The sequence below is a fragment of the Polypterus senegalus genome, chromosome 15 (assembly GCF_016835505.1).
Source record: "Polypterus senegalus isolate Bchr_013 chromosome 15, ASM1683550v1, whole genome shotgun sequence".
NCBI lineage: Eukaryota > Metazoa > Chordata > Cladistia > Polypteriformes > Polypteridae > Polypterus > Polypterus senegalus.
The window spans coordinates 133,731,855-133,744,844 of NC_053168.1; the positions used below are offsets into that span (position 1 = coordinate 133,731,855).

At 40.6% G+C, this 12,990-nt stretch overlaps 1 protein-coding gene across 2 annotated transcripts in view; it reads right to left on the reverse strand.

Moving 5' to 3' along the window:
* Positions 1–12,990, reverse strand: part of mbpa (myelin basic protein a) — a 146,423-nt gene that overhangs the window by 107,818 nt on the left and 25,615 nt on the right. The window lies entirely within an intron of this gene.

Here is a 12,990-nt window from a genome sequence, read left to right on the forward strand (position 1 = left end):
TTTGTCCCCATTTGTCAGCTCATCTCGGTGACATTATCGATGGTGTTGGGTTCAGGTCTCCCAGACGAATGAGGGGAGCATGGAAGAGAACCTGCATCGTCACACCCACCGAAAAAATAAATAAATCGCCGTCCTATCGATGGTGTGAATCTGAGCGGCACCGGACAGCTAAACAAAAACATTGATTTCTATAGCCCATTTTCATACAAATAATGTAACTCAAAGTGCTTTACATGATGAAGAAGGAGAAAAAAGAAGGTAAGAATTAAAATCAGAGAACACTAACATAGAATAAAAGTAAGGTCCGATGGCCAGGGAGGACAGAAAAAACAAAAAAACTCCAGACTGCTGGAGAAAATATTAAATCTGCAGGGGGATCTAGGCCACGAGACCACCCAGCCCCCTCTAGGCATTCTACCTAACATCAATGATCAGTCCTTATTGTATAGGGTGGGCCATTTATATGGATACACTTTAATAAAATGGGAATGGTTGGTGATATTAACTTCCTGTTTGTGGCACATTAGTATATGTGAGGGGGAAAACTTTTCAAGATGGGTGGTGACCATGGTGGCCATTTGGAAGTCGGCCATTTTGGATCCAACTTTTGTTTTTTCAATAGGAAGTGGGTCATGTGACACATCAAACTTATTGAGAATTTCACAAGAAAAACAATGGTGTGCTTGGTTTTAACGTAACTTTATTCTTTCATGAGTTATTTACAAGTTTCTGACCACTTATAAAATGTGTTCAATGTGCTGCTCATTGTGTTGGATTGTCAATGCAACCCTCTTCTCCCACTCTTCACACACTGATAGCAACACCGCAGGAGAAATGCTAGCACAGGCTTCCAGATTTTGTTCAGTGATGAGGCAAACTTTTATGTGAATGGTGAAGTTAACAAACAAAACCACCGCTATTGGTCTGACACTAACCCACATTGGATAGATCCCTCCAAGACTGTTGGAACAAAAAAATTGATGGTATGGTGTGGTATATGGGGTACAAAGATAGTGGGGCCATTCTTCATCAATGGAAACCTCAAGGCCACTGGATATGCGAAATTGCTACATGATGATGTGTTTCCCTCTTTATGCACTGAAGCTGGCACGTTCCAGCAAGATGGTGCACCACCACATTATGGATGTCAGGTCCGAGCATTCCTAGATGAACAGTTTCCTGGAAAGTGGATTGGTCGTTGTGGGCCAGTTGAATGGCCCCCAAGGTCTCCCGATCTGACCCCCTTAGACTTTTATCTTTGGGGTCATCTGAAGGCAATTGTCTATGCTGTGAAGATACGAGATGTGCAGCACCTGAAACTACGGATACTGGAAGCCTGTGCTAGCATTTCTCCCATGTGTTGCTATCAGTGTGTGAAGAGTGGGAGAAGAGGGTTGCATTGACAATCCAACACAATGGGCAGCACATTGAACACATTTTATAAGTGGTCAGAAACTTGTAAATAACTCATGAAAGAATAAAGTTACGTTAAAACCAAGCACACCATTGTTTTTCTTGTGAAATTCCCAATAAGTTTAATGTGTCACATGACCCTCTTCCTATTGAAAAAACAAAAGTTGGATCCAAAATGGCCAACTTCCAAATGGCCACCATGGTCACCACCCATCTTGAAAAGTTCCCCCTCACATATACTAATGTGCCACAAACAGGAAGTTAATATCACCAACCATTCCCATTTTATTAAGGTGTATCCATATAAATGGCCCACCCTGTATTCAGGGTTCTCATGGAAGGACTTGATGATGATAGTCATGTGGACTTCTGACCTTTAATCCATCAATGTAAGGAAATCGTGGTGCTTTGATTAGGTGGTGGTGGCTCAGGTCGCCACCACAGAAAACCGGATAAAGAAAACACTTCTCCTTTCTTTTACATCTGTAACCCCAGAACATGCACACTTACTTGTGTATTACAGATAATGTGGCCAAAATAATATATAGTAACTAAGTAATCCCTCCTCGATCGCGGGGGTTGCGTTTCAGAATCCCCCGCGATAGATGAAAATCCGCGAAGTAGAAACCATATGTTTGAATGGTTATTTTTATATATTTTAAGCCCTTATAAACTCTCCCAACACTGTTAACATTATTAGAGCCCTCTAGACATGAAATAACACCCTTTAGTCAAACGTTTAAACTGTGCTCCATGCCAAGACAGAGATGACAGGTCTTTCTCACAATTGAAAGAATGCAAACATCTCTTCTCTTCAAAGGAGCGCCGTGAGGAACAGAGAATATCAGAGAGAGAAAAGCAAACAATCAAAAAATCAATACGTTATTATACATTACAGCATTTTTTAGAGGAGCGTCCGTATCCCGTAGGCAAACAGCCTCTGTGCAAACAGCCCCTCCGTCAGGCAGAGAGAGTGAGAGAGACAGAGAAAAGCAAACAATCAAGCACCGCGCGGAAAGCACATCGTATATCATTGAGGAGTTTTATTTAATATGTAATACGTGCTCTGATTGGGTAGCTTCTCAGCCATCTGCCAATAGCATCCCTTGTATGAAATCAACTGGGCAAACCAACTGAGGAAGCATGTAGAATAAATTTAAAGACTCATTGTCCGCAGAAATCCGCAAACCAGAGAAAAATCCATGATATATATTTAGATATGCTTACATTTAAAATCCGCAATGGAGTGAAGCCGCGAAAGTCAAAGCGCGATATAGCGAGGGATCACTGTATAAGCAGAGTTCAATTGAGTGTTGGAAAAATACTAATACTATGACCTGGGTAACAACCAGTTCACATTGCTTAGACTGCCGGGTAGATGTGTCTTATGTTAGTTTCTGGCCCAGTCAGTTGGGCATAGCCCTTGATCAAGCCTTTGAATATGGATGAAGAAGAGGTGGTCTTTTCCTCTTCCATGGATGCAAAAATGGCAGAGAAAGAGGGAGAGAGCATTCCTTTGCAAGCCAGCTCTGACTGTCTTAGTCCAGCTTTCTTGTGGTACCTCCCAGACCAATAGGTCAAGCCGACTCTCTACTTCATACCAATCCTATTTAGCCACAACTGAGTCCTCCCATTACAGACCCCCATCCTAACCCAGTCTTCTCTTCTGGATGGGGGAAGAGGAATACAAAATTGTATCCACATAATGGCCTTTTCATCTTGGCTCACTTGTATTCCCCCAGGCTAGCTGACTAGTCAGTTTCTAAGATGTTTGCCCCCTGCTCACTTCACAAGCCACTTCGCGCCTCTGCCGCTCGTGCATGTGGATTTCACTTTCACCAAACAACAAATCTTTCAATGGTTGGGGAAAAACAAATTCAAATGAGGTAAACTTTATTGATATTTTCACTTTGAGAGGTTTTGACCACTGAACTTTATAAATGAAACGCAGAGCTGATAAAAACAAAGGCAGGCAGGAGATGACCTGAGGTGTACTGCCTGCAATTTTGCCAGACAGGCAGCATGCTATATGGGTTAAGGTGTTAAATGTAATTTTTATCTTTAGCTTATAGTGGTCTCAGTGGCGCAAAGATTCACACCGTCCATAGATGGTAATTTATTTATTTTATTGTGGGGACCCCAGCGGCATTCATACTCTCTCACACAGAGACGCTGTTAATGTCACAAGGAATAGATAAATAACAGTGAAATAAATTAATCAAATAATGAAAAATGAACAAACGATATAACCCAGGGGTGGTGAACTCCAGGCCTTGAGTGCCACAGTGGCTGCAGGTTTTCATTCTTACCATCTTCTTAATTAGTGACCAGTTTTTGCTGCTGATTACTTCTTTTATTTAACTTGACTCAGGCCCCATAGTTGTTTCTTTTTCTTTAATTAGCAGCCAAACAATGAGACACAAAACAAGCCACCACATGACCAGCTCCCCCGTGCCCATTACACAAAATCTGAAATTAAATAGAGGTGATGGCCTTGGTAAGGTTGATCTCTGAGGTCACCAAAACATTTTGACGGTGCTCTTAGAAAGAACAGAAAAACAACAGTTTTCGAAATGTGTGCTGTGGCAGAATGAGAGCAGCAGCAAGCCATGGAATTAAATAACGGGTTTAATTAACAGCAAGAATGGGCTTCTCATTAAGAATGTGATTGGAGTGAAATTGGTTGGAGTTTAGCTGGTCATCTGTTGGCTCATTTCACATCTAATTTCTGCTTGGCTGTCATTTAGTGAAGAAAGGAATCAATTCAGAGGGCTGAACTCTTCTAACAGGGCTATTAAAGTGACGGGGAAAAAGTTAATTAGCAGTGAAAACTGGTCACTGATTAGGAAAAGGGTTAGAATGAAAACCTGCAGCCACTGCGGCCCTCCAGGCCTGGAGTTCGCCACCCCTGATATAACCAATACCACAAATGCAAAGGCTCTCCCCAGCTCCCTGACAGCGATAATAAATTACAACACTAACAGCAAATAATAAACACCGACAACAATGTCCAAAACAGTCCAGCATAGCAGGGGCGGTTGATGATGGATGCGTGAATAAATAAAACCCTGTGAACAGTTTCTGAAATCAATAGAAAGTTTTGTCCTGCCAGGTTCCTGATTCGGTGTGGGGTTTGAAGTGATTGGGAGCACTCCCTGAGACAAAGATGTATCCAATCAGCACAAACGCACACGGACAGGCACATACAGTAGCACATCCGGCCAGAAACTGTAATCCAAGGTGGCCAAGCCGTAATCCAGTGGTATATGTAAGTCGAATTCACAAACAAGTGGGAAGGATTGTGATCTCCCCCAGGTGTCTTTTAGGATCCTTTTCAGCCTCCTTAAAGTTACATTTTTTTCTCGAAAACGACCTTTTTATTAAATCTCATCTTTCTACTGTAAAACATGAAAAACACAAAAAGTACAAAGTAAGAAGTGGAGAAAGTGTGATAATGATACAAATAATAATAAAAAGGATGATGAATAATAATATGAATAGCACACTACACATGTGTAAGTGATGTGAGTGTCTCTTTCGGATTCCCAGAATCCCTTTTGGTTTCATTGCCTGTTTCAATTTCACTGCCTGAAGACCAATTAGCCTCGTCATCACTGCTGATGAGTGGCACTTCTTGCGAGATGCCATTATGAGGCTATGAGATGACACGTCTACATCGTTGCCCAGGTAACGCTCAGGCCTGACGCTTTCACAAGACACGCCTATACCGTTGCCTGAGTAACGTTCGGCACTAATGCTGTTGGCACTTTTACAGCCCGAGTAAACCTCTGGTCTAACACGAGACGCGTCTATGCAGTTGCCTGCGTGATACTCGGGAAGAACGTTTTTAGCGCTGTGTTTACAGCCCGAGTAACACTCAGGTCTAATGCTAAGGATGTTAAAAGTCATGCCTGCTCAATCATCTGCCCAGCAGCCCCTGCAACCTCTGAAGCTATCCAATAGCATTATAACACTAGGGCTGCTGGGAGATGTAGGACATTTTAAGTAGCTCTGCTTCAAGTTTACTGTGATATCCTAAGCAAGTTGCTTAAGTCTACTGTGGTCCATCTCTCTATAAATAAAATCCAACGTCTGTCTGTATGTCTGTGTGCTTTTCACGAGAGAACTACTTAACGGATTTAGATCGGGTTTTTTTCAATAATTTGCTTCTCTCATTATGCTATGTATCATAGTTCGCTTAAGGTACCAATTTATCTGCACGAGTCCGAGAGACATGCAGCAGGCCGAGGAGACGGGGTTGGGGCTTTCTTCACTCACACACCAGCCTTGGGGCGTTCCGGTTGATTTGGCGACTTCTGTCATCACACTATGCATCATAGTTCGCTTGCAGGAGCATTATGGTCGCGGTAATCCGAGACAGAAGCTGCAGGCCGAGGGGAGCGGGAAGCGTGACGTCAGGAGTGGGGAGCCAGGCAAGGCCCTCCTCACTGTCCTGTTTCACAACTACGTGGACACAGCCGCAGGGGACGGCTAGTGTTAAATAAAACGTGTCAGCAGTTGTACTGCGTTTTTAACTTGTATAAAGGTGTCAGACCAAAACACAGTCACACCTCCTGTTGCTGAACAGCTGTGGCAAAAGTGATGGACACAGATTTCATTTGACCGATGTTAGTGAATCAAATTACGTTCACATCTTCATTCATTTTCTAAACCTGTGAATTCGAGTGAATACGAGTGTGGAGAAAGGGAGCGCCCATCCATGTCCGACAATGCCAATGCAGCATTGCTGGGTTACTACCATCCTGATCCTAAAAAAGTTGAGACAGTGTGGAGAAGGCCAATAAGAACAAGAAGAAGTGATTTGTAAATTCCATCCACTGTGTACTACATTGAAAACACGACAAACGACTCCTCAAGGGTTTACAGAGCGTGCATCCAAAAGAAGGAGCTGATGTTTGTAAAGAACAGAGGGACAATTATTAGGCGAGATCTGCACTCCTTTTAAAATAAAATCTAAACTTAAAATGATTTGAGCAAATCTGATGCCAGAAGGTGACAAATCTTGTCTATGTTAAACTGCAAAAATAATATTGTATGTCGTTAATATTAAGCGGACAGGTCGATTTTCTTTTATACCTCACCTCACTTGATCCACGGGAAATTACAGTATAAAGACAGAAAAAGAACATATGCTTCCGAGATGGTGAGGTCTGTTCATTTAGGGCAATTAATTGCACCGTAATCCAGTGGCTACCAGTGACAGGAAATTAGCCTTCACGAAAGATATCTTTGTAACAAGGACGGCAAATTAAAGCAGCAGTGCAATCAATGTGAGAAGAACAACAATCAATGTAATTTGATTATCTTAAAAACACATTGGATCACACATTATGGCAGAAGCTGATTACTCAAGGTCAGGCTAAAGTTTCTGACTCACGCAGGTGATTTAATGAGACTGCTCTACGAACAGGAGCAGGAGAGCAGATACAGACCATAAAATAATAATCACATCCTCGTTTGCATCTCTCTAGCCTGGGGTGTAGGATTATTAGGCCATCACAGTCACATAGAAATGTGCTTGTTTTTTTTAATACATTTTGAAGGCAAACATTGCTTGAATATAAATATATTTAACTTTAAAATGAAAGTTTGTCAGTAGTGTGTCCTTTGTAGTTCCTCTGCTCTCTTTGTAATTTCTCCCACCTCCATTAAAACCATCTAGTGCTTCCCTACTCCCATCTGTTTTCAAACCTACTTAATCCAGTTTTTCTTGCACATCTAAAAGGCCTGCATTTTACTTCAACCCATGAAACTAAATGAATAAATGTGTGTGGCTGTATATAAAGGAGTGACACACACAGGACTGGCTCCTGACATGTGCTGATGTTTAATCAATGAAATGGGAGCTAATGCCCATTTTAAAAGTCTCCTACTGAGCTCTACAGATCATTCATTTGTTTAATTAGACAAAAATAATAGAATAAAAGAGGTAAAGCAGTATAAAAGCTAAATACATTACTCAGTACCGACCAACAGAAGAAAAAAAAAAACAAAATATGAATGGAAATAAAAAGAATGGGTCACAATGACGGAAGCCTGTGATGATTATGGTCAATGGACATAATGGAATGTAATATCTGAGCTTTATTTCAAATCAAATTTAGAGAAAAAATGTCAATGAAATAAAGATCTAGAAAGACCACAAAAAGCAAGAGTATTATTATTATTATTATTATTATTAATAATAATAATAACACCTTGAATTGGCCATAGCAGCTAGTCAATGAGGTGTGCAGGTTAGAACTTTACACCTTAAGGTTGCTAATTTAGCGTCACCTTTGAGTGACTGCAAACCTTGAGCAAGTCACTTAACCGGCCACTGCTTCAACTGTAAAATATGTACACATACATTCATCTATACTTATGTTACATATTTGTAGCTAGAGATCCAAAAAGGGAGAAAATGAGTCACATATCTTAAAATAGTTTTTACTCCTAAGCTTTCAAGAACCTACCAGGTATCATCAGAGGAAAATGATTAGACAAACAGGAATCAGAGGCAATATATATCAAGTGAGGAGTGTTGGGTGGGGACGAGGTTGGAAGGGAGGATTAATAAGGTCACACACGTGCTCTTCGGAGGCAGGCTAAGGGCTTAGCCGAGGGCAGAAAATGAGGACAGGGACTGATGAAGTGCACAAACTTTTCTTCTCCCTCCTGAACAGAAATCCACATAAAGTTTCACCAGTACCTGCACTCCCTTCCTAGCCACACCTCCTTCTGAGCTCACTTTCAGCTTTAACGCTCACGGACCCGCCTCTTCCTCCTCATAAGTTATAAAAAGCCTAGCACCTTCCATTTCTATACTGTCCCTATTTGGATGCTGACCCAGAAAGTACTCTGGAGCTAATATTTTTGCTTTGCAATTATATACAGGGTGAATCCACAACTCTTTTTCTGTCTTCTTTTGTGTTTTACAATATTATATCTATACTAATAAAAGGCAAAGCCCTCACTCACTCACTCACTCACTCACTCACTGACTCACTCACTCACTCACTCACTGACTCATCACTAATTCTCCAACTTCCCGTGTGGGTGGAAGGCTGAAATTTGGCAGGTTGATTCCTTACAGCTTCCTTACAAAAGTTGGACAGGTTTTATATCGAAATTCTACGCGTAATGGTCATAACTGGAAGCAGTTTTTCTCCATTTACTGTAATGGAGATGAGCTTCAACGCCGGGGGGGAGTTTCGTGTGACATCATCACGCCTCCCACGTAATCACGCAGTACATAGAAAACCAGGAAGACCTCAAAAAAGCGCTCAAGAAAACATGCATTATATAATTGAGAAGGCAGCGAAACAATAAGAAGCGAGTTCTGCTACTTCGGAAACAAAGCACGATGTAAACCTACACTTTAAATTAAGTTCATAGACAGGCTGCCGCTGGCGTTTGTAATTTAGTGCCTGCCCATATAAGGCCATCCGTCAGCGGCAATCCAATAGCAAACTGCCACGGGTAAATATTCACGGGTGAAGGACTGTGCTTATGGAGAGGAAGATGAGATGGTCAGGGTGGTGTTTGACACAAACTCAGCGAAACTGCCAGAGAAAGTTTTAAGTGCCAGGACTAAGGTAACATTAAATAAAGCTATGGACATAGCAGGAGATGGCACCAGCACAGCTGGGAACCTTCGATGCAAGTACACCGAGTGGCTCACGTGAACTGATGCAGTGCACAGATAAAAGCAACAGTTCCAAAGAGCTGAACAAAACCGAATTACACAATTGAAAAGGCAGCAAAAATATGAAGCGCCTGATAAGCATATTCATAAATGCAGCTACTGTGGAAACAAAGCACACGGTGGAAAAGTCAATGTCCCGCTAAAGGAAGACAGCGTAAAAAAAACCCGTGCATGCAGTTTGTCACATCACAGATAAAAAGGAAGACGAGCTGTTTATTGATGCAGTAAGGAACTAATCGATGAATGAAACCTCTTATCTTTACAACGATTGACAAACACGGAATGTAACTTGAACACATCCTACAAATACGAGCCTGATTGAAAGAAATAATGATAATCAAATCCTTGATGACAGCAACATTCAATAACACTCACAAAACAATTACTGTATATTGACAATCATGTTACGTTATTTTTAAAATGTTCCCTTTTCTTTTTCATAACTTCTACTTCTCCACTGCGATACACGGGTATATATATATAAATGTATATCTATAGCCCGATCTACAATATATACTTTAGCATAGACAAGTGGTGGCGCAATTGTAGAGTCTTCGCCTCTAACGCCGACATTCGAGGTTCGATTCCCAAGAGGGGATGTACTGACTATGTACGCGCTACCCGATTCATTTTACCTTCCCATCTCCTTGGTTTGGGACGTATGAAAAAATATTAGGTTAACGCAGAATCATGTTACGTTATTTTTAAAATTTTCCCTTTCTTAGCACAAGCACAGTTGAGAAGCTTCGATGCATGTACTCCATAACGCGTTAAAAAAAACGATTTAATCACACTTTCAATTCCAAGCAAACGGAACTTTTGTCAATGCATGATTTCCTGGTACATCCATTACACTGATGCACACATCACAGCTACAAAAATGTTAGAGTCGGAATAAAGCGCGTTCCTACGACTGATCATTTCGACTACCCGAGAAGCCTTGATAAAAGCATGGTTTTGTGCACACTGAAAAGCAAGCAAAATTAGATGCATTACAGAAAGCGGACTTTGTGGCTCTTACTGGGGATCATTGGACTTCCGTGACCGTTAGTAATTCTAAATACATCTAATTACAAAATGTTCAATGATCACACTGTTTTAGCCTAATGTACAAAATAATTTTGGCTAATGTTACTCAGAGTTTAAAGAGTAAGCTGGTCAAATTACCTTTTATGTTTCTGACTTATTTTTTTAAGAAGAAAACTGCACTTTATGGTGAAATTTTGGTTATTATTATTTAAAGACAATACTATTCTGAAAATGTACTTAAAGTACTTAAACTACCACTTTATTTTTAAGTCTGCCCAATTTTAACCAGGGATGATATTTTTGTTTCTGTTTTAAATTCAAATGCAGTTTAAAAGCTTTTTTTTTCAGAAATTAAAACAGCTTCAGTTTACAATATTCATGTCCATGTCTATTATTTGATTCTGTCGCCCACTAAAACCGCTTTTAAATAAAAAAAAAACATTTGCGATTTGGGGCAAATTTACGTGTGCGATTACATACGATTAATCAAGATTAATTCTTACACAGCCTCTAATTAATTGGATTAATTTTTTAATCGAGTCCCACCCTAATATATATATGTAGATATATATATGTAGATTTGTATATATATGTGTATATACAGTATATATGTAGATATGTATATGTTGTATATACAGTATGTATATATGTGTGTGTATATATACAGTATGTGTATATATATGTATATGTATATATATGTATGTGTGTATATGTGTATATATATATAACTGTATATATATGTGTATAGATGTGTATATATATATATATATATATATATGCCAGCAACACTCATGACAATTACAAAACAATTACATTGTCAATCATGTTACGTTATTATTAAAATGTTTCCTTTTCTTTTTACTATATATATATATATATATATAAATAGATAGATATGACAACAACACTCATATCAATGACAAAACAATTACATTAACAATCATCTTACGCTATTTTTAAAATGTTTGCTTTTCTTTTCATAACTTCTTTAACACACTACTTCTCCGTAAGCTGGTATTCTGCTAGTATATATATATATATATATATATATATATATATATATATATATATATATATATATCTATCTATCTATCTATCTATCTATCCATCTATATATATATATATTGGTCCCGCCTCCTCCAGACCGTGAGGGGTCGTCCGTCCTGGTTATGTTGGGGGCCTCGGGTACAGGGCTTGGAAGCTCAGCCCTGTAGGGACCCGTGGCCACCGCCAGGCGGCGCCCAGGTGCCTGAGGAACCCTGGAGCCCAGCACTTCCGCCACACCAGGAAGTGCTGGGGGGAAGACGACAGGGAACACCTGGGCGGCTTCCGGGTGAGCAGCAGGGACTGATTACAGGGAAGCAGCTGGAGCCTATCCGGGTTCCCATTTAAGGGGCCGTCTCCCTCCAGTCAGCAGTGTATGTCGGGTGGAAGTGGACAGAGCTGGAGAGAGGACGGGAGGCGGTCAAGAGAGAAAGGCACTAAGGACTGTGTGGCCTGGACAATCGGGGGATCGGTGCAAGAGGCACTGGGGTTTGTGCACGTGACTGTTGTAAATAATTATTGTAAATAAACAGTGTGTGGTGGAGCCAACGATGTCCGTCTGTCTGTGTCCAGGTCCCAGTTCACAATATATATACTGTATATACATATACATATATATATATATATATACACACATACATACATACATACATACATACATATATATATATACATACATATATATATATACATACATATAAACACACACACATATATATATTATACTGTACTGTATATATATATATATATACATGATATTGTAAAACACAAGAGAAGAGTTGGAAATATACTGTATATATATAATGTGTAAGCCTGTGCTGTAAAAAGCCCAGGCTTCTAGAAACCATGGATTCTGGCACTTCAATTAATCAATCGTATCGGTTGTGCATTAGCGGTTAATCAATGTTCTCTCTCCTCGGAGGTCTTGTTTTGCCGATGTGCTCGCCCCCCTTGTCTATCAGTGGTTAAGCGAGATTCTCTCTTTTCTCGGCGGTCACTTTCTTTGGGTTTCATACTGTAGCCCCACACTTCCAGGCGGGACAAAAAGACACACATACTTCCATTCATAGTCGTTTATATATACACACTGTGATGGGCAGCTAGAATTCTTACCTGGCCGGGAAACCCAGAGTGTGGAAATACTGGGGGAGAAAGTATTTTCAGGACACTTTCTCCCCCCCGGGTTGATAGATGACAGCCCCTTTGGTTTCCAGCAGGGCCAGGGGCACATGGACCTTTCCAGGGCCTTATTTGGCCACACTTCCTCCACACCCAGAATTTCGTGGGGGCCAGTCCCCACCATTCTAGAGCCGGAGTCGGGAGGAAGAGGACAAAGCCTAAAGAGGAATGGAGGGAGAAGGACTGGTGGCAAGAAGGGACTGAATGGTGTTGTATTGACTGATATTGTTGGCATTTTAGATTGTAAATAAACGTGTGTAGTGTGGTAAAACCTGTCTCCTGCCTGTCTGTATCTGGGTTGGCTTCACAACACATACACACACCGTGTGTTTGTGTGCATAAATATATATATATTGACATATACACAGACATATACAGTATACGCACAGTATGTACATTCATGGTGTATATATAGTTAGAGTGGTGGCTCTGAGGCTAAGGAGCTGGGCTGGTATCTGGACTTTAAAGCTTTCATAATTTAGGGTAGGGCAAACACACGTAATGCAATAACTCCACAGGCCTGCCCATTGTGCTGATCTTTCTGCCTACTTACCTGCAGCATAAGCAAAACCATCCAGAGTACAGCAGATTCCTAACGATTAACTAAATAGAAGACA